The 21,338-nt window shown below is 38.0% G+C and overlaps 1 protein-coding gene and 1 pseudogene across 2 annotated transcripts in view; both read left to right on the top strand.

The window, feature by feature from the left end:
- GRIN2B (glutamate ionotropic receptor NMDA type subunit 2B) overlaps positions 1-21,338 on the top strand; it is a 422,286-nt gene that overhangs the window by 70,966 nt on the left and 329,982 nt on the right. The window lies entirely within an intron of this gene.
- On the top strand, positions 3,344-8,642 carry LOC123386540 (annotated as a pseudogene).

Here is a 21,338-nt window from a genome sequence, read left to right as displayed (position 1 = left end):
GCGTCCATAGCTCCCCCACCTCCTGGGAGGGAGAGACCACGTGACTGACCCCCCCCCATGACCCCGGCGTCCTGTGCGAAGTCTTTGCCAGCACCCTGTTATTGTGGGGGTGCCTGTGAGTGCGCTGGAGTGGAGGAGGGCCTAGATTAGGAGTCCTGACAGAGGGAGAAGAGATCATCTTCCCTCCGAGCCAGGGAAGAGAGGGGACCCTCCAGAAGGTCAGAAGATAGGATTTTGACTTACTGCCTGAGGTGAGCAGGTAGCCAAGAAGAATTGTGTAAAAATAATAGATATTGATACGAACTATACAAAGGTTGTGAGTTGGTTCCTGGTTCCCAGGCTGTGAGGGCACAGCAGGCTGCTGAGACTAATTTCCTCTCCCGGTTGGCCGAGGCCCCCTTTCAGCTCACTTCTGGGGGTTCTCCCCTCCCCCACTCCCACCTCCAACTCCTGCGAGACTTCGGTGTTGAGGCTTGGAGTCCAGTCCTTTCCCTCCAGGCTGAACCAACCGTGTGATCCTTCATTCATTCCTTTACTTGAAAACATCATTTTATTGTTTTAGACTCATTACCTCTCACTTTTTTCTTACAAATTCTGTACCAAATGCTAGAGGTATAAAAAGGGATGGGCTACAGTTGTTTTCTAGAGGAGCTCCTGGTCTACTTGAAGAGACAGACAAGACTCAGCACAGTGTCCCAGTTAGAGGCACTGTAGGATCTCATACAAGGATGGGTAGGGGCCTGGAGGGGGAGGGCCCGCCCAGGGAGATGCAGGAAGGGTTGAAAATGCCTTCTAAGCAAAGGTGGTACTTGGGCTGGCTAAAGAGGAGGGGAGGGCAGGCTGGCCCCGGGCCCCCTTCAGCAGGAGCTAAGGCAGGAAGATTCGAGAAAGCACGACAGAGTTGGAGATCTTCAAATAAAAAGCAGGGGGTCTGGAGTAGATGGGTTCCTGAGGGGTCATGCCATGAGAGGAGAATGAAAATTTATGGAAATGCAAACCGCGAAGATCATTTTATGTCACGGTAAGGGATTAATTTGATCTATATCCTGAGAGCTGTGGGTATCTACTGAAGAATCTTTAAACAGAGGAGCGACACTGTGAAATTTACATTTTATTAAAAAAAAATTCTTTTCCTCGGGAAACGAGGCACTGGATTTGCTCAGAGTGGTGAGACCTGGTGGCGGAGCTCGTGGAAAGGCCTTCGTGGTGGTCCTGGTTGGAAACGATGAAGGTCTGAGACAGACTGGTGGCAGGGAGAGGAGATGGAGGGAGACCTGGGTAAAGGGACTAGCTATGGACGGGAGTGGGGGGCTGCAACTTGCCGGGGTGGGGGAGAAGGGAGAGAGAAGGGTGTGTGTTGCTAGAATAATAGTATCCATGTGTTCCTCCCATTTCATCAAATCAAGTCCAACTCCGTTTTCTTCTTTGCACCTCACAACAAAGCATGATAATGGCATTGACTCTTGAAAATACTCTCTGGAAGAAATTTGGGGGTGTTTATTTGTGTGGCCTATCAGCTTTCTAAGACTTCTAAGCTCTTCCAGGGAGGGCACACAATGTATTTATCCATCTATTATGTGCTACATTCAGCACACCAGGGATACTTAATAAGTATTTATTAATAATAAGATCTGAGCCCCAGGAGCATCATTCTGTTTGTCAGTGAAGGAGTAAGTAGGTTTGGAAGCAGTTTGGCTGAGTTTAAGTTTCATAAGAAAAGTCTCAATTTGAAGTTTTGAACGTATTAAAACCCATTCCTGAATTTTAATATGAATGGCTTCTGCTCTTGGTTTTCCTCGGTAAATATTTTAGTTGGCTTAATTGGTGATTGTTTCCTAAAATATAGGAGGTGGCATTTCTTTGTTGTTCGGTAATCTCTGACGATCAATCAACCTGTCTTTAAAACCAGAGCTTTTTACAAAGATGGTTGGTTTTTTCTAATTCAGGTTCCTGTTCTCTTTTCTGATATTTGTATAAATCAGAATAGCTACCGTTAGTTTGTGTCTTATTTGCAACATTCTTTTCTCTCTTGTGTTTACTTCCTTGTCACATTTATCTTTATTACTCCCAGGTGTTCCTCCGTACCTTAAGACCCTCTGCTTTTTCTCTTTCTTCCTGCTCTCGCTAGTCTCTACCCCGTTTTAATGACCGGGAAGACCTCAGCCATCAGGCCATGGGATACGGCATATTTTCACAGTACATCAGTGCTGGGGGCCAGACCATGCTGTGCCCCTGTCAGTTATGATACATCTAGTTCATTCTTTTCTCTGAGGCTCTGATAAGCCTGATCGGATAGTTTTGGTGGATTTAAGAACAAGAGTCAATATTTCCGGCCCTCCTCCTGCATTTGGGCTTTGTGTCATGAGGATACACAGCACATATCCAGTGGCCCTAACCTGAGGGTAGTGTTATTACTAACCCTTGCAATATGAACATTGGGCTTTTGGGCTCCCTGTGTTGAATCCGGGTAGTCCTTACCAAAGATGAGTTCTCATGAGTGGGTAGTGTGCATCTTATCTACTTGGGTTGTTTCACAGCCAGTCTTGGGTTTTCATCTGGACTTCTACACATATAAAAAATAGTAGGTCAACTCTAATGAAGATCTGTGTAACATGGCTTGCCTGGACCACGGAATCTGGAGCTTTAGAATTTGCCCTCTGTGCTGCTCTAGGATCAATGGCTTTGACCTAGCTTAAGGAAGATAGAAGGAAAGATGGAAGTCGTATCTTTACGCTGATATCCCGGACTCTGCCTTCATTAGAGTATGAGCCAGTGCCCGATGATGCTATGGGCTGTGTGTACACATAATCCCAAGGTTCCTTCTCCTGACCACTTACCACTACTTAGCACGCATTTCTAGATTCCATTGAAGTGGTCCTTCTTTTGGAGCAGTCCTGCAGTGTGCTTTGTGTTGTGCTCTTATCAGACCACTTTGAATGTACTTTCCTCAATTCTAGGCAATCAGTGAATACACTGGGGTACGTTTTGTGAGAAGTCTTAAGCAAGGTGACATGACTGGAAACAAGTCATATAAAAAACTGTAGAAGTAAGAGGTGGTTTTTTAACTTGTAGGAGAGATAGGGCGAGGCATGAGTTTCATTCAAGTGTGTGAAATGTTGTCATGTGGAAGGGGATTAAAGTTGTTCTGTGTGTCCCCAAGAAGCGGAACTAGGTGCAAGGTGAAGGGAGACATTCAATTCATCACAGGGAGGGACTTTAGAGTGTGATTGTTAGGAATTTTGGGGATTGGGGGTGCTTGGGTGGCTCAGTGGGTTAAGCGTCTGACATGGCTCTTGAGTTTGAGCCCCATATCGGACTCTGTGGTGACAACTCAGAGCCTGGAGCCTGCTTCAGATTTTGTGTTTCCCTCTCTCCCTCTGTCCCTTCCCTGCTTACCCTCTGTGTCTTCTCTCAAAAATAAATAAACATTTAAAAAAACTTTTTTAAAAAGGATTTTTGTGGTGGAATCCAGCTTCTTGAGTTTAAATCCACCATTGCCGGTTACCAGCCATAGAAAATTGGGTTAATATTTTTTAACCCTTCTAATCTTTAGTTTCCTCATCCGTAAAATGGGGATAATACTAGTATCTATCTTATGAATTGTTACAGTTATCTCATGACATAGTGCCAGTTAAATGCTCTTATCATGATGAACAATGAATGCTTGATAGTGGTGGCAATTATTAATGGGGTGGACTGTCTCAAGGTAGTACACAGATTTAACAATTGTTGGCAATATTTCCTATTACCACTGAGCATCATAACTTTTTTTTTTTCAAATTTGGAATTTTTTGGAATATTTATGTGTGGTTTTCTTATGTTTCTCTTGGCTGAGGGAAATTGATACAGAACTACTTAGCTTCCAGAATAATTTAAATGGTATAGATTTCCTGTGAAGTTTAGGGAAAATACAATATACAGTGTCATGAATTCAGAATAACTGGAGCGTGGGGTAGAATGGATAAGGATGCCATTGTGGCCTGGCGAAAGTTGAATTAAGATTTAAGAAAAAAAAATTTAATGTTTATTTTTGAGAGAGAGAGAGCATGCGCGTGGGAGACAGAGGATCCAAAGTGGGCTCTGTGCTAACAGCGCAAAGTCAGATGTTTAACCAACTGAGCCACTCAGGTACCCTAAGAATTTTTTTTTTAAATAAAGAAATGAAATTTTAAGGTTTTAAAATACATTGTGCACATTTATGTGTAAGGCATTCATGGGCAGTAATAAGTCAAATGCCATTTACTTTTGTAAAGGAAGAGGTGAGGTACTTTATCCTGAATTTTAGGAAACACGGAGATAGTGAGATAATAAAGTCTATCCTTTTTAATTTCTTGAATTCTTTGTACACTTAAAAAATCGAGGCATAACATAGAGTAAAGTGAACATATATCAGTGTGTAGTTGGGTGAATTTTTACGTATGTATACATCTGTGCACCCACCCCATAAAGATATAAACCATTTTCAACAAGCCAGAGAGTTACCTCATGCCCTTTCTAAGTCTACTCAGGCTTCTGTCAACATTAGATAAGTTGTGCTTGTTCTTGAACTTGATATGAAGGAAATCCAGCAGTAGGTACTCTAGTGTCTGGTGGCTTTTGCTCAAAATCTTATCTGTGAAATTCTTTTGTATCTTTGCATGTACTGGTTTATGCAAAAAGCTTCTTATTTCTAAATGGCTTTCTATGTTACAAATAAATCTTTGAAAGAAATGTGAGGCTGGAAGGAGTCTTATACAACTTCATGCCCACGTCCTTTGATTTACAAATGAAGCATCTGAACCGAAGATATTAAGTAATTTGCATAGGTAACTAATGGCCAAGTAACATGGTCCCTTCACAGAAACAGATCGATTGCAAACATTATTCTTAGTAAGAGTCAAGCACATAGTGTCTAAATTATGCATAGAAAATGTGAATTATTTAAAATTACAAATTATTATGATACAAATTAATCCTGTTCACTATGGGACTGGCTTTTGGGTTGTATATACATTTTGACAATGGCATTTTTAGAAGTTTGTTATGATTACCCAGACGAGGAACTCTTTGTCACCATGCCCATTCATACTCATAAAGCCCTATGCACAACAAAACTGGGATAGCTTCTACTGGAATAAATATTAAGTGCACACATTTTCTCTCTTTCTTTCTGTCTCTCTCTCTGTCTCTCTGTCTCGTGTGTAGACGTGCACATGCACACTCACACACACATTCAAAAGCACACATACACCACCTACAACAGACCATGTGAAAAGACCACGCATATCCTAAAATATAACCATGCATCTCTGTGTCCTCAAGTGGGTAATTGTCTCTCCACAACGTTCTTGCTCCTGAAACTCAAAGTGTTGTTCTTGAAATTGATTGAATGTAGCAAAGCTGTATAATAAAGACATGGGAGTAGATGGAAGGGTGGTAAAGCATTGCCCTGTAGTGGGCAGTGGACTTTAAATTTCGATACTGAAGGATAGGAGGTAAGGTCTGGAATTCCCATGGATTTGTGTGTAGCTAGGAGGCTATGTACAAGATGGAATGCATTAAATGACAGAAGTATAAAGAAATGCCATTTCTTCTTCAGGAATATGGCAGTTTGGCTAATCAGCCTGACCCTCTGGCAAAAAAAAAAATTATAATACTGGATAAAAAGGATGTCTTAAAAGCATCGAATTGCTATAAGAAAATAAGGGATCAGGAGGCTGAAATCCAAGACAGGGAAAAGGATTGGGAACTCCATTTACCCAATGGAATTTACTGATCTTCAAAATTGAGCTGCAGTTTTGATGGCCTGGCAGGAGAGGGCAGAAAACAAAACTTGGGATGCAGTCTAAATGGGGAGCCTAGGGAAACCCTCCCCTATTATGCTGGAATCTCGGAATTATAAATACAATACCTGCATCACATTCTCTGGAGAGCTGCCTTGAGGCTGAGCAGAAGGGGGCTGGAGGTGGGGACAGTGAATGAAAACCTGTCTCTGAGAAGTTGTAACCACAACCAGCTCAACCCATCAGTGTACTTAGGACCCGTATTTGCATAAATGGATGGTCAAGAACCCTCTGGCAGGGAATTTAGTTTGAGGTGGTTCTGGGTTCCTGGTACTCCTAGGCACCTGGCAAAAACAAATGCAAAACTAATTTGAAGGAAGACACCTACATCCTAGACTACTGGGACCCACCTCCCCGGTGCATTTTCAAGGGTAGTCAGCAGTACCATCAGAGATAACTAGCACACAACAAAACCAACATGAACCAGAAGAAACACCATAGTGCAGAGAAAGACCAGCAAACTCTCCAGACTTTGGAGTCATCAGACATTTATTATAGATAATTATCCTTATTGTGTTTAAAGAAGTCAAAGGCAAACCTAAAAATATCTCCAGGAACTAGAAAAGTATAGAATGTATTCTAGAAGATTTGTGAAAGAACTCATTAGGGATTTCAAGATTACTGCCCGGGACTGCTGGGGAGTAGATAGGTACCTCTAGCGGGGTACCCCCAGCCAGGCAGGGCCTTGGCTGCTGGCTTATGGACAGCTGCACCCCTCCAGGACCTGCCTCACGGCACATACGCCCATGCCCATCTCCTGTCAGTGGGAAGGAAGGGAGCCGGGAGTCATGGAGACTGCCCCCCAGCCTACCGCAGGAGGGCAGAGCTGGCTCCAGGAGAGTCCCGCCTAACCCATGGCTTAGCAGCCTGCTCCATGATGGGAGCCCCTGTCATCACCCAGTTTTCAGTGGGTTTTCATGCATGTCTTTCTCCTCCTCTGCCTTCTCATGGATCAGCTCTGCTCCTGGTTCAGTGCCTGGTACCTACAAATTAAACCAGAATAAGACAGCTCAATGGGAGAAAATGAAGGAAAACTGAGATATAACTTAATGCCTTGCCTGGAGTCACAAGTAGTTAGGTGACAGTTTACAGAAACTCAGCTCTGCAAATTGATGGACCACAACGCTTTTCAGCCAAAGTTACTCAAAAATGGCAGAACCGTTTATGAAATGTGAAGAAGAGCTGGACCATGGCAGAAGAAATTAAAAAAGATTGAAGATGATGACCATGACCATGAATTAGAGAGATATCAAGTTCAAAATCAGAAATTGCAAATGTTTTGAACAGGGTAAACCTCAGCTTGTATTTCAGGGGAATAAAGAATGACACACTCAGGTATTACTTCTGCATTCAAGTCTACAGATCAGTACTACACGAACCCAACATCAAATCCAGTGGCTGACTCACCCGTAAATTTTCATCCTGAATCTAGATCTTTGGATAGCTCTGTTATGGTTCAGACTTCGTCTAGACCTGTGTTTCTGAAAGTACACAACCATGTCAGGGATATATTGGATGTTATTTGTCAGTATCAACAAAATTTCTGGATTGACATTGTAGTCAGCCAGTATAGTTGGGTTGGGAAGTGTAATGGACATTAGACAGTGTCACCGTTTTATAATAGCTCAACCAGGAACTATCTACCCAACCTGTTCATAAATCAGGTAATAGGCTTAAATTAGCTAGTTACGGTATTGAAAATGGTGCTGTCGAAACGTGAATGAAAGTATAATCAGTTATGAAAATTGCATAATGGCAAACTATTTAAGATTGTAAACCGGGCCAAGTGTCCTTAGTTCTTAATGTCAAAAATTGTTGAGAGGCTATCGTAGCATTTTATTCTGAAGACATACCTTCAGAGTTTAATTGGTTTAAAAAACCTAAAAGGGAATTGTTAATGGTAACAGTTAATTTTTCTGAAACTATTAATATTTGTAAGGCTTTGTGCTAAACGCGACACATAAATTAATCTCATTTAATGCCTATGAATAAGCACTGTTACTATTCTTTTTTTTATAGTTGAGGAAACGGAGGCTCATAGAGGTTCGATAATTCACCGAAAGTCACACAGCTGGCAAATGGCGATCTGGGATTTCAGTACAGACTAAGTCACAGTCTATGTGTATATGCAAACATAAATACATATATGTCATGTATAAACGTATGCTTTTAAAAAAAAATGGAAGCGTTGCCCTAGGGCAACAGTTTCCCAAGACTCTCTTGTAAATCTCTCTGGGAGACTGTCCTCCTGATACAAAGATACTATTTGCCTTTTTCACCATGTTGGTATTTGTAATGAGGATGCAAAAGCAATGGTGGGTAAAGTGCTAATGCCTGAGTATGAATCAGGACAGTGGTACCAGCTATGCTAGTAGTTTTTGTACTGGTCACCACTATGCACTCCCAATAAAAATTATTCCAGTCATACTCCCTTTCCTTGATGAAGCATTAAAATGTTATCGATTTTAACTCTCTCCTCTTGAATATGTGTGCTTTTAAAATATTTTCTGTGATGAAATGGGTCATATGTATAAAGCTGTCTGAAGTAATCATGTTTGTCTTGAAGAAAAGCACTTGGGTGATTGAATTGGGAGCTCAACTACTCACTTTTAAAAAACAGAGACCATTTTTACTTGGGAAAAAAGCACCAAGTAGAACTTCTGGGAGCAAGAGATAAAATAACTGGAAGAAAGACCTCATATGATTGATTTAGCAGCAGATTTATATACAGCTGAAGAGAGGATTAGTGTACTAGAAGATAAATCAGAAGAAGTATCCAGAAGGCAGCAGGGAGAGACCCTCCCCATTGTCCCCTTTGATAAAAGAAAATGTAGGGGCGCCTGGGTGGCTCAGTCGGTTAAGCGTCCGACTTCGGCTCAGGTCATGATCTCACAGTCCGTGAGTTTGAGCCCCGCGTCAGGCTCTGTGCTGACAGCTCAGAGCCTAGAGCCTGCTTCAGATTCTGTGTCTCCCTCTCTCTCTGACCCTCCCCCATTCATGCTCTGTCTCTCTCTGTCTCAAAAATAAATAAACATTAAACAAAAATTTATAAAAAAAGAAAATGTAGAAGAGACGTTAAAATACATGGAGGGTAGAGTGAGAAGGTAAAGACCTTCTCTGCATATAATCAGAATTCTAGGAGTAGTAAGAGAAAATAAATAGAAGTAATATATTTTAAAAAACAATGCCACAGATTGCATGCATACATCCCCTGATCAATCACATCGGAAGGATAAAATGTTTAGTTTACCAGAGTTATGTAACAGTTTTGAATATGTATATACCTAAAAACATGACCTTAAAATAGTTATATTTATCTGTTTATATTTACATTATAAATCAGATTTAGAAGAAGGAAAGGTCAAATGTACAGATTTAAGAGGTATAATGAATACTAAGGAACACTAATGAATTTATTTTTACTTTAGATTTCCAAATGACTTCTGCCTTAAAATGGTATCATAATATCACAGCAGAAAATCAACTACATAAAGAATATTTTAAAAGAAGTCCTAAAAATGATAGGTTAGTATAAAGAAATGACCAGCAGACTAACTCCTGACTTCTCAATAGCAACAATAGAATCCAGAAGATAGTAGAAAGTGTATGTGCTTAAAGAAAATAACTAGTGCCTTAGAATTTCGTAACAGTGAAAACATCTTTCAAGAATGAAGTAAAAGTTTAAAAAAATCAAGCAAAGTAAACACTTGAATTTTAGTCACCAGCACTGAAGGACATTCTGAAGGTTGTATTTTAAACAGAAGGAACAGGAGCGTAAGATAATAGTTCTGAGATGCACGCCGAAGAGCAAGTATTGAATCTAAATGAGTATTAACCATTTATAACAAAAATAAAAATGAATGATACTGATATAATTAAAAATGAGAAAAGTGCATAACAAAAATATATAAATTAAATATGGAGGTTGATGAGCCTAAACTGTCTTTTAAGATTCCGCCGTTTCCTGAGAGAAAGTAAAGATGTTAACTTCAAGCTCTGATAAATAGATCTGTTTTATTTTCTCTTATAGCCATTAAAACAGTAGACACTGAGTATAACTTACAGTTAGCACATGGGAAGTACCAGTGACAAAAGTGCTCAATCATCCAAAAGAAGGACAAGAAAGAGAAAAAGAAAAGAAACTCATGACAGGGAGGACAAATAGAAAACACAAGATAATTTAATCCTGTTAATTACAGAAACTAAAAATGCTCTAATTACAAAAATAATTATCAGATTGGACTTAAAAAATCTAATGGTATGTTCTTTGCAAGCAACATATCTAAAACATAAGGATACTGATAAACTGAATATAAAAAGTTGGGAAAATATATGCCATGCAATATTGACTAAAAGAATGCTGTTATAGCTGTATTATTATCAGATATTAATAGACAAATGGGTCACTTCAATGATTAAAATTTTAGTGTACTAAGAAGATCTAAAACTTTAAGATTATGTGAAACCTAGTAACATGACCTCAAAATATGTGATATAAAAATTAATAGTTGCTGAAGGAAAAATAAAAACATTCATAATTGTGATAGGAAATTTAAAAAATACTTCTCTTTGTCACAGATAAAACAAGCCAACGATTATCAGTATCGACCTAGAAGATTTGACCAATGTGATTAACAAACTTGGCATAACAGACATATGCAGAACACTGCAGTAAAAAGGCACAGAGTACAAACTCTTTGTCAAGTGTATATGAAACATTTAAGAAATTGATCATTTACCAGAACTTAAATCACATCTCTTTGCATTTCAAAGGACTGAAATCAAGTGCAGAAGACCTTATCCTTTCTGATCACAGTGTAATAATTAAGCTAGAAATTAGTAGCAAAAGGATAACCAGAAAATCTTAGATATTTGGGGTAAATAACTTACGTGTTAAAGGGGAAATCATCCTAGAAGTTAAGAAACTATTTTTAATTGAACAATAACAAATCAGTACATGTAGGTGCAGATAAAACAGTCTTTAGAGAAAAATTTATGGTCTTCCTAGCTTGTATTTTTCAAAAAAGGTTGAAAGCTAGTAGACATTTGTTTCATGAAGTTAGATACAGGGAAAAAGATAATCTAGAACACTGTGGACAGTAGGAAGGAATCAAGATAACAGCATAAATGAAAGAAAACGATAGTGAACATATATTCACAAAGTCTAAAGTTTTTTTGAAAAAAAAAAAGTCTTATACACTTACAAATGCTCAGCAATACTAATCATGAAAGAATGATAAAAGGCACATGTGGTCACTCTAAGGAATGAAAAAGAGGCTAACAGTATAAATGCTACATAAAATACAAAGATAAATTATTATGAAAACTGTGTGCTGATGAATTAGAAAATTTAGTTGGATAGAAAAATTATTAGAAAATAGAACTCACCAATACTGATTCACAAGTAAGTAGACAGTCTAAAGATTGGGATAATCTGTAAAACATTTAATTGGTAGTAAAAGAAATCTTCCTAAAAGAAAAATGCCCGGCTCAGAGGACTTCATTGGCAAGTTTTGTCAACCTTTAAAGGAAGAAAACTTTTATATAAACTGTTGCAGAGAGTACAAAAAGAGATGACAGTCCCTAGTTTTTTTTTGTTTTGGTGTGGTGTTTTTATGTTTTTAAAATGAGGCTCATGTAGTCTCAGTACCAAAACTCAGCAAATTGGTGGAGAAAAGATAGTCTTTTTAATAACTAATATGAGGGAAATTGGGCATCTATATATTTTAAAAAATGAAATCGGTTCCTCAATTCTTAGCACATTCAAAAGTCAATTCCAGGGGGATTTGAGATGTAAATGTGAAAGGCAGAACTATAAACCTCATAGAAGTTAGAAGAGTATCTCATGAACTTGGAGTGGGAAACTTTTTTTTTAATAAAGCAAAATATTTATAATAATAAAGAGCAAGTTTGATATGTTCCACTACGTTAAATTTGCATTTTAATCCTTATACCATAAAGATACTGAAAAGACAGAGAGTGGTTAGGTATATTTATAAGATATATAGTTAACAAAAGACTCGTATTTATTATTGATTGCACTGTTCATTATGGTAGCCAGTAGCCATGTGTGGCTATTTAAATTAAATTAGATTAAACTAAAATTTCCAACCAATTCTTTAGGCACATTTTAACTTCTCGTTAGCCATATGTGACTACCGGCTACAGGATAGCACTGACTTAGATTTTTAAAAGAAATATAGATTCAGAATATACAAAGTATAGTGTCTCTCTACATAAAGTGTTTGTAATTTATAAAGAAATGAATATTTTTGTATAAATTAATTTGAATACAGTAGACAGCTTGGTAGTAAAATGGGGAATGAAAAGGCTTTCATAGAAGCCCTTCCCAGAAGGGGCTATCTAAATGGCCAGTAGACATATGGAAAGATGTCAACCTCATTAGGAAGTGGAGGAATACAAGTTAAAGCCATTACAAATTGCCACAGTATATTCAACTGATTGTACAAATTAGCAATACCAGGTGTTGATAAGAACGTAGATTAAGAGGAACTCCACTGCTTGTGGAGGTGTAATTGGCCTGATTTGGAAAAGTAGTTTGGCGTTATCTGTTAAATTTGAAATATATAGGGGATAAGTTTGAAATTCATAGGCAAGAATATATGTGTATATATACATGCGTATATCCCCTGTGCATATACTACATGTAGGTTAAAAATCTTAGAGAATATCACGCATGCTTGTACCAGGTCTTGAACAAGAAATGACATGGCAGAATAGCTCCCAACTGGAATTGACCCACAAGTCTGATCTACATTCCAGTGTAGATAAATAAATTGAAGTACGATCATAGAATGGAACCGTATATAGCAATTGAGGTAAATGAATCACAGCTGTACCCAACACCGTAGCTAAATCTCACAAGTGTGATATAGAGTAAAAGAAGCACCATGTGAAGTAATACATACGGTATGAATCTATTTATGTAATGTTATAAAACAAATAACTAAACCATATGACTTAGGGATGTGTCATTAGGTGCAAATTATAAAGCAAAGGAAGAAAATGATTATTATAATACCCGGTAGGGATGGTGGCTTCTTCTGTTGGTAAGGGAGAAGGTTGTAACAAGAGAAGGGCGCACAGGGGTCTTGGGGAAGAGTTCTATTATGTTATTTTTTGTTCTGGGTGGTAATAATAGGTATTTGCTCTAGAATTATTTGGAAGAATGAGTATGTGGAAGAGTGAATACATAAATATTTTATGAGCTTCTTATATGAATATTCCACAATCATAAAAACAAGGAAGCCTTGAGCTGCTTATATTTTCCTGATTATATTTGAAAAGGAGGTAGAGAAGAGGGATATTTAATAAAAGTTTTATGAATACACTCAACAAATAGAGACGGGGAAAGATCATTCTAAGATTGGAACATCATGAAAACAGCATGGAACTTGGAAGACATACCTGTTTGAGTCCTATCCATCCTTTAGGGGAAGGTGGGAAATTGATGGGAAATAAGCCTGTTACAGGTTAGGTGTATATCATGTGAGATTTTCCTAGACTGGAAACTGTTTTGAAATTATTCTTCAATTAAAAAAGAAAAAAAAAAGTCTTCATAGATATATCATCTTCCACAAAGCACATCTGTGGATTTCTTGAAAGAAAATATAACCCTAGTTGTGGCCCCATTAGCATCAGACAGAATAAGAAAAAATTTCAACATCTTAACATGCTATTCTTTGTTTATATCACCTAACAGGATGTGGATAGTTGGCAGTTTCCCCATTTGATTTATTTAATTACAGATGAATCATTTGGCTTAACTTACTATTTTGAAGTAGAAATAATCATATCTAATATTTATGGATTTTTTAAATTTATATCTGGCACTTTTAACAACTATGCTTTGTTGCCTAGAAGAACTTCTTGGGGCAAAAGGAGACACCCCTCTGGACGTTCCTGCCTATTTTCATTTGGATTGAACATTGGCTTACGTAAGCCACCTCCCCAGTTGTCCTGAGACTAAACACTCTTGAAGTTGGCACTGACCCACTTACTTTTGCCAGGTCATATCATAGTGTCTTGTCTTATTTCTACTGAACATTAACATTATCCATTTTTTTTTCTCCTTTCTTTTCCTTCCTTCCTTCCTTCCTTCCTTCCTTCCTTCCTTCCTTCCTTCCTTCCTTCCTTCCTTCCTTCCTTCCTTCTCTTTCTTTCTTTCTTTCTTTCTTTCTTTCTTTCTTTCTTTCTTTCTTTCTTTCTTTCTTTCTTTCCTTTTGAAAGAGTTAGGGGCTGTGCACAAGTTAGTGTCATGTGTCAATTTAATTAATGTGGTCTTGATTCCAGCCTCCAAATCTTTAATAACATATTTTGCATTGAGTCAGATAATATTGGGCTCTAAATTTGCCTTCACCTTATAAGCTAATTTGACCTGAGGCAAATTATTGGATTCTCTGCATTTTAACTTTCCTCCTCTATAAAATGAAGGAAAATAATTCTAACAGAAGCCTAGCACAGTATCTAACAAAACCTAATTCTCAGTAAGTAGTGGTAACAGTACAGAGTAGTAGTAATCGTAGTCATTTTTTATTATTTGCACTAGGGAATACACCAGGAAATGCAATGGGCAGATAAGGAAGGACTACATTTGTGCTCTGCCTCTTGAATTTTCCCCACATCCAGCAAGCAGGATGATCTAGCCATGTAGTGGCCATACAGTGGCAACAAAGGGCTCTCTCCCCTGGGGTTAAAAGCACCAACCTGGGAGTCAGGCAGGCCTGGGTTCAAATGCTTACTCTGCCATTTATCACTGTGTGTCCTTTGGCTAGTAACCTAACCTATCTCTCAAAAGCTTTGAATTTCAAATACAGTTGTATGTATAAATGGCATAGCATCGTGGCTGACACGTATTCAACAAATCATTATCTATTATCGTTGCTGCCCTAGGTATAGTTCTAGTAATCAAGAATATAAGGTGCTAGAAATAATGAACTGAAAAAAATCCCTTTATCTCAGTACGTGACCCTGATGAGTCCCATTTGCAGCCTGTGGATTTGGTTAGCTCAGAAAGGAGAGACAGTAACACAGGCAACTCTTGTGTGCATTTATTTCATTTCTTTTCCACCTCTCTTCTTCCCTTCATTAAAAACAAGCCTCATTGGCAAAGCCAGGGCAGTTTAAGATAGCTCTTTCTTTATTATGAAGAGGATGGCAGTGGGAGGGGGGGAGTTAGGAAGACGAATAAGGACCAAATTATTTATTGATTTTTATTGTGGTAAAAAGCACAAAACATAGCATTTATCATGTGAATTATTTTGACGTATGCAGCACAGTAGTAGTACCAGCAGCCACGTAGATGTGCAGCACGTCTCTAGAAGTTTTTCATCACGTGAAACTGAAACTCCGTACTCCTTGAAGGACAGCTCTTTCTTCACTTCCCTCAGCCCCTGGCAACTACCATTCTAAGAGTCTGACTACTTTCAGTACCTCATATAAGCGGAAGCATGCAGTTTGTCTTTTTGAAACTGTTTTATTTCACTGAGCGTAATATCCTCAAAGTGCATCCATATTGTAGAATATAAGAGGATTTCTTTAGTTTGGTAGGTCCATTTGTAATTTTTTAATGAACTACAGTACTGTTTTCCATAGGGCTGCACCATTTTACATTCTCACCAGCAGCGTAAAATAGTGGACGTGGGTCCCAATTTCTCCACATCACCTCCTTGCCAATACTACTACTTATTATTGTTATTACTATTATTATTATTAATTATTTTATAATGGCCATCCTAATGGGTATGAGGTGATAACTCATTGTGGTTTTGATTTGTATTTACTGGATGATTAGTGATGTTGAATGTCTTTTCGTATCCTTGTGGGTCATTTGTATATCTTCTTTGGAGAAATGTGTACTCAAGTCTTTTGTCCATTTTTAATTGGGTTATTTTTGTTGTTGTTGCTGTTGAGTTCCAAAGGTTCTTTATATATTGTAGGTATATATCTATAAATATTGTCTCCTGTTCCATAGGTTGCGTTTAACTCTGTTGATTGTTTCCTTTACTGCACAGAAGTTTTCCAGTTTGATGTTGTCCCATTTGTCTATTTTTGCTTTTGTTGCCTGTGCTCTTGGTGTCATATCCAAGAACTCATTTCTAAGTCTAATGTAATGAAGTGTTTCCCTTTTTTTTTATTCTTTCTAGGAGTTTTGTGGTTTCAGGTATAACATTTAGTTCTTTAATCCATTTAGAGTTAATTTCTGTATATGGTGTACGGTAAGGGTCCATCTTTTTTCTTTTGAATATGGATATGCAGTTTTTCCAGCACCACTTGTTGAAGAGATGATCCTTTCCCCATTTGACATGGTTGGCAATGCTGTCAAAGATCATTTGGCCTTATATGTATCAGTTTACTTCTAGGCTTTCCATTCTGTTCCATATATCTGTCTTTATGCCACTACCATACTGTTTTGGTTGTTGTAGCTTTGTAATACATTTGGAATATATTAGTAATGTATTTGAAAATCAGGAGGTGTGGGGCCCCCAGCTTTGTCTTTTCTTTCTCAAGATTCTTTTGGCTCTTTCAAATCCTTTGAGATTCCATATAGTTTTAGGATGGTTTTCTATTTCTGCAAAAAAAAAAAAAAAAAATGCTGTTGGGATTTTGATAGGGATTGCAGTGAGTTTGTAGATTGCTTTGTATACCATGGATATTTTAACAATATTAAGTCTTCTAAACCACAAACGTGGCATTCTTTCCCTTTATTTGTATTTTGTTTAATTTCTTTCAGGAATATTTTGTCGTTCTCAGTGGACAAGTCTTTGCCTCCTTGGCTAAGTTTATTCCTAAGCATTTTATTATTTTGGATGCTACTATAAATGGGACTATTATCTTAATTTCCTTTCCAGCTGATTTTTGTGTGTTCATTTTGTATTATGCAACTTTGCTGAATTCACTTATTAGTTATAACAGTTTTTCTATGGAATCTTTAGGGTTTTCTTATGTAAGATCATGTCTGTGAACGTGAACACAGATATTTTTACTTCTTTTCCAATTTGGATGCCTTTTATTTATTTTTCTTGTCTAATTACTCTGGCTAGAATTTCTACTATATTGAATAGAAGTGGCAAGAGTGGGCATCATTGCCTCATTCCTGATCATGGAGGAAAAACTTTCACTTTTTTACAATTGAGTATGATGTTAGCTGTGGGTTTGGTATTTATGTTGAGGTAGGTTTTTTATTTCCTATCTAGTTTTGTGAGTGTTTTTATTATGAAAGAGTGTTGAATTTTGTCAAATCCTTTTCTGTTTTTATTGAGATGATCATGTGATTTTTGTCTTTCATTCTATTAATGTGGTTTATGATAGAGATTGATTTTCATATGTTGAACTGTTTTTACATTATAAGAATAAATCCCCCTTGGTCATGACATGTAATCCTTTTAATGTGCTAATTTGATATGTTAGATTTTGTTAGGCATTTTTGCATCGCCATTCATCAGGAATATTGGTCTGTAGTTTTCTTTTCTCGCAGTATGTTTGTCTGGTCTTGGTATCAAGGTTAAAGCTGGCCACATGAGTTTGGAAGTATTTCCTCTTCAGTTTTTTTGGTGTTAATTCTTCTTTAATGTGTGCTAGAATTCCCCAGTGAAGCCATCTGGCTTTTTTGTTGTTGTTGTTTAGAAGTTTTTGACTATTGATTTAGTCTCCTTACTGGTTATAGGTCTGTTCACGTTTTTTATTTCTTCATGATTAAGTCTTGATAGGCTGTACATTTCTAAGAATTTATCCATTTCTCCTAGATTTTCCAATTGGTTAGTGTATATTTATTCATAGTAGTCTCTAATGATAACTTTTATTTCTGTGACATCGATTATAATGTCTCCTCTTTGGTTTCTTTAAAAAACTTTTTTATAATGTTTATTTTTGAGAGAGAGAAAAAGACAGAGTGTGAGCAGGGGAGGGCAGAGAGAGAGGGAGACACAGAATCCAAAGCAGGCTCCAGGCTTTGAGTTGTCAGCACAGAGCCCGACATGGGGGCTTGATCCCATGAGCTGTGATATCATGACCTGAGCTGAAGTCAGACATTTAACTAACTGAACCACCCAGACACCCCATCTTCTCTTTTATTTCTAATGTTTGTTATTTGCGTTTTCTTTTTTTTTCTTAGTCTACCTAAGGATTTTCAATTTCATTGATCTTTTCAAAAAATAACTCTTCATTTCATTGAGATTTTTCTGTTTTTATGTTCTCTATTTTATTTCTGCTCTAATCATCATTATATCCTGTCATCTGCTAACTTTGGGTTTAGTTCGCTCTTTTTTTCCTAGTTCCTTGAAGTGTAAATTGAGATTGTTGATTAGAGATCTTTCTTCCTTTTAAACATAAGTGTTTACCACAATAAATTTCCCTCTTAACATGGCTTTTAATACATCTCATAAGTTTTGGCATGTTGTGTTTTTATTTTCAGTAAGGACAAAGTTATTAAAATAATCTGGACCCAGGACATAATTCTTTAGTAGAACTAAATAATTTAACCACATTTAATTATTGTTATTTTCCTAATAAATATGTGCTCTCATTATACATCTGTCATCTCTTGATCATCTATCTAATTATCTATCTATCTATCTATCTATCTATCTATCTATCTGTCTATCTCTGGAATGGACCTTCAAGATTACCTAATACAGCATCCTTATTTTCCAGAAGGGAAATCTAGGCCCAGAGAGATAATAATCTTGCCTGAGATCTCCTAGCCACTTACTTCCAAAGTTCTAAGGGCTCCAACTCAGTGGGAGAGCCTACACTTGCTATAGACTGAAAACAGACTTAGAACTCACAAGCCTTCAGGAGACCTTTCTTGGGAAATGATAAGAAAGGAGGTTAATATTTTAATTTGTTTTCTTATCAGACATTAAAGATTTGGGCGTCTCTGAGCTGATCATTTTCTCTACTCTTCATTACATGGTGGTGTTTCTCCCCTCTGTGCCTGCTTGTTTGTAACTTTTGGCTTTACCAGGGCAGTGGGGGTGTGGATAGCGAATCTTTGATTTAGAGCACACTGACAGAAGATGGTGGAGCGATTTGGATAGTTTCTACAGAAACAGGGCTCTTGCTGGTCTGGGGCTCTGATTTTCCTGCATGAAAGAGGCATGAGTGAGGCTGACTAACCTGAGAAGCTCTGAGGAAATCTGCTCTGTCAACGAGAAACTTTTCTGATACATCAGGCTTTTCCCTAGTTCTTGTCCGTTTCTCAGAGAGTTGCGGGGAGGTGGGAGGCAGCAGCATGATGCTTCTTTTTAGGGCAATCAAAAAGAGCAAGGGATGGAGAAATTTAAATGTTGGCAATATTTTAAATAAGCAACATCCTCCTCATCATAATCATTATCACAAATAGCATCTGTTATGAGGGCAGATGTGCCAGGCATTTTTCTGGGTACTTTACATACATTATCTCATTTAATTTTCCCAAGAGTTCTGCAAGGTAGGTATTATCTCCACTTTACAGATGAGGAAACTGTGGCTCAGAAAGTTTCAACAGCTTATTCAGGGTCACTCAGCTAGCGTATGTCAAAGCCAGGACCGGTCTGTCTACAGTCCTTGCTGGACGGTGAAATTTGTAGTGTGTAGTCTAGCTTGCCCATAAAGTGATAATAGTCTTCATATCTGGAGTCCTGCAGGCCCCCCTCAAACGCGTTTTATATTCTGGACTTTGCTTTTTCAAGGACTTCACTTGACCACAGAGCCATGAGATCACCATGTGAGTATAATTTAAAAAATGGAGTGGACTTTTAAAATATGACTTAGGGAAATTATTGCATGTAGTTACCGTGTCCATCCATCTGAGAGACGAATTTCGAATTTTACAGACACCACTGTGGCCTTTGTGATAGTTCTCTTAAGTCATTCGTATTCTCATAACTTTATTGGATTCTTTGCATGTCCCTACCGGCCAGTGGCGATGCTGCAGGCCTTCCGAAGGACTGACGCCATTGCTTCGCTCTTTTCATCGGACACCCTATCCACTTCTTGATTCTTTTCCAAATGCCTGCCTTGATCTTTAATTACAATCCTCTGTGGACTTGTCAGAGCCAAGCTCATCCTGCGCCTTACCTTCGTCAGGCCTGCACTCCTGTCCCGGTCTTCCTCACTATTACTCATTTCCCTTGGCACTATCCTGCTGTTCTCAACTCTGAGTTTACTGCCAGTTAAAGGAGCCTCCGCAGTGGTAGAGCCCTCTGTTACACTCCATCTCTCCTCTGAAATCACACTATAATCCCGTTTGCATACATCATTTTCTACTTTATTATCATAGAAGTTTTTCTCTACATAGAAAATACTGGCATGTGGAATTTGCCTAAATAGTATGGATGAAACATGAAACACATATGTTATAATACAGCCACATACATTTGGTGAAAATCCCATTGGATAAAGAAGGGAGTTAAGGCGTTCTGCCCAGGCCCTTTAAGTCTTGATTTAGTCAGCGTCTGCTACATACACTATTATCCTAATTACTAGGCACAAGTATCTTAAGCTAAGACGCCTCTTTAGATTCCAAAGTTAGGGGAACTGACATAGCATGAAAAAGATCTGAAGATCTACATTTAAAAACTTTTTCTGAAGCCCTCAGATAATAAGCTTAATAAGTCACCTTGAAATACTTTACACATGCTAATCACAGCCACCAAGAATCACAAAGCAGGGATACCTAGCCTAATGTTGTACAAGAGCTGTAAAATATTTATAGTCTGCAGAGTTCAGTTTACATTATTAATTCACTTTTCTGTCATTTCTCAGGAACTTCTGAAATTCTTGGCCTTTGAAATTTTGGAAAAGAGCTGTTTTGATCCCAGCACACCAACAAAACAAATACTGTTGTAGCCTCCACTTTCAGTGTATTCTGCTAATTGAGCGATTAGCGACCACCCAGGACAGTTATTCACAGATCAAAGAGCTCAGCCACCCACTTTCAACAGCTTTTGAAGTCCTTCCCTTAATATAAAATGGTTCAAGTGAAGGTGTTCCTTTCCCGGGTAGGGAAAGAGCCAGGAGTTACTGCCACTTTATTTCAGCTTTCCAGTGTCTTACAGTCGTAGCACAGGGATATAACCTTGGCAATGTAAATTAGTTTGGAGAAACTGGTAGGCCACCCACACTGGCTTTGCTGCTGGCTGGCCATGAGATCCTGAAGAAATTTCTTAGCCTCATAATTTATTCGGGCCTCAGTTTTTTCCTCTGGTAAGAGAGAGGGTTGAACTAAGCCAAACTGTACAAGCCTTAGTTGCTGTTATATTCTATATTCTGTGTCTTCCTGGTGCACACACATTCACAATATTTACACAGTGTACATGTGGCTTTATGTGCACACAAAAGAGGTGTGCAGCACTTTAAACAGACTTGATAACTCAGAATTAGATCATGACTCTCACTTTATAGAAATGATTCTTTCCAGAATGATTCATTATGTGATTCCTTTAAGTCAGAAGTGGGAAATATCTGACCCTAGACAGATTTATGCACTTAACTTATTTTTATTCAGCTAACAGG

This window comes from Felis catus, chromosome B4 (genome assembly GCF_018350175.1).
Source record: "Felis catus isolate Fca126 chromosome B4, F.catus_Fca126_mat1.0, whole genome shotgun sequence".
Lineage (NCBI taxonomy): Eukaryota > Metazoa > Chordata > Mammalia > Carnivora > Felidae > Felis > Felis catus.
Note: the sequence above shows the minus strand (reverse complement) of the source record. Positions and strands in the feature narration are given on the sequence as shown.